The 1933-nt window shown below is 32.9% G+C and overlaps 1 long non-coding RNA gene across 1 annotated transcript; it reads left to right on the top strand.

The window, feature by feature from the left end:
- Positions 1-386: 386 nt before the first annotated feature.
- On the top strand, positions 387-1014 carry LOC113475432. The gene is made up of 2 exons (XR_003397189.1): positions 387-792; positions 927-1014. It is a non-coding gene; the product is annotated as an uncharacterized LOC113475432 (long non-coding RNA).
- The last annotated feature ends 919 nt before the right edge of the window (positions 1015-1933 follow it).

Here is a 1933-nt window from a genome sequence, read left to right as displayed (position 1 = left end):
CACTCATGGTATGCATGCATGGCATTGGAATATCAGGCTAGTTAAATTTACCTTGAATTTTCACAGCGAGAAAAGTAAGTCAAGATATGACAGCATTAATTGCCAAAGAAGTTGCTGAGCAGGACAAAGAAAATTTAAAAAATATTTTTAAAAAGTCAAGTGAAAAATTGTAAATTTAAAAATGTACATATCTTGGTAGTTTTTTACTTGTTGTTTTTTAAATTACAATTAAATCAAAAGATAAAAATTTATAAAACTGTTGTTTATTTACTTGTTTTGTTGTTGTTCCTTAATCAAATATAAAAAATTTAAAACTGTTATTTATTTGTTTACTTGTTTTGTTGTTGTTCCTTTTTTATCCTAAAATTAAAATCAAATGATAAAAATCTAAATGACAATAATAAAATTAACTTCTTCAAAGCAGACAACTTTATCATTAGATTGCTTCCTAGTTTAGACATCAGCGAATGTTAGTTAGATTGCTTCTTAGTTTAGACATCAGCGAATCTTTATCATTAGAATGAGTCCTAGTTTAGACATCAGCGATTGCTTCCTAGTTTAGACATCAGCGAATGTTAGTTAGATTGCTTCTTAGTTTAGACATCAGCGAATCTTTATCATTAGAATGAGTCCTAGTTTAGACATCAGCGAATGTTAGGCAGAAGGTCAACCAATCCTTCACTGTTTAAATTTGGTTATAATGTTACCACTATCAAATGTAGGCGAAGTGTAAAGTCCAGCAAAGTGGCAACATTGTGGTAATTAAGACTAGATCTTTATTTACAAACATATGTCCTATGCAACCAAATTCCTTTACTGTTTGAATTTGGTTATAATGTTAACGCCATCAAATGCAGGCGAAGTTTAAAAAGTCCAGCAACGTGCACCATTGTGGTACTTGAGACTAAATTTTTGTTTACAAGTAGGTGACTTATGAAAACTGCAAAATCATTCATTGCAAAGTATACGGATAAAATAATTTTAAAACTAACCAAACTATAAAAATGACTGACAGACAATTTAATTAAATTAATAATTTTAAAACTAGCCAAACTTTAAAAATGACTGACAAAAACAATTTAATTAAATTTAGGAGAACAAGATTAGGGCTTGTTGGTTCTGAGTTTTCTCTCAAGGCACCATTAGCTCTTGTAATTTACAGAAATTTGAGTAACACGTTTAGCATGACCTTAACCTATAGCTATAATGCAACGGTTCCCAACCTGTGGGTCGCGACCCCAACTGGGGTCGCCTGACAATTAGCCTGGGGTCATCTGAGGCCTTCTGAAAAGAATTTCATTAGTTTAGAAATTTAGAAAGATAACTCCTAACAACGGGCAGCTCACCACAGAGTGCATCGCGATTTTACTAGAGTACTAGACAAACCAGAACACCCTGGGCCTCATTACAGGATTTTCGTTTAATAATGGCAAATATGCTCGGAAAGCAAGATTTTAATGGCAGCTTAGCAGCAATGAAAAATTACAGGATTTACTTGTTTGATTTCAGGTAATTCATTACGTCACAAAGTTCTTTACCATGAAAATAAAAAATAATTGCTGAAATGCATTTAAGCAAAAGTTGGACTTGAGGTCGCGATTTAATTGAATTCCCGGCATCAACCATAGGTAGACTACGATAGCTAGCCTAGCCTACAGAACTTTCAAAAGCGACTGATAACATTTGCTAGACTTAAAAAAAAGCAAAAAAGTACACGTTGGAAAGAGTTTAAGAATAACGGGTGCCGTAAACTAAAATTTATTTTGTAAAAAAGTTGTTGATTTGTTGTGTTGTTTATTTATTTAGAAGTCAAATTTAATATATAGCCTAGTAACCTACTAGTTAGCTCCAAAAGTGCAGTGAAGGAGGATCAACCCAACTAATTTTATCCTTGGGGTCACCGCAACTTGGCAATGTTATAAAGGGTCACGGC

The sequence above is a fragment of the Ciona intestinalis genome, unplaced genomic scaffold (assembly GCF_000224145.3).
Source record: "Ciona intestinalis unplaced genomic scaffold, KH HT000473.1, whole genome shotgun sequence".
Classification (NCBI taxonomy): Eukaryota; Metazoa; Chordata; class Ascidiacea; order Phlebobranchia; family Cionidae; genus Ciona; species Ciona intestinalis.
Note: the sequence above shows the minus strand (reverse complement) of the source record. Positions and strands in the feature narration are given on the sequence as shown.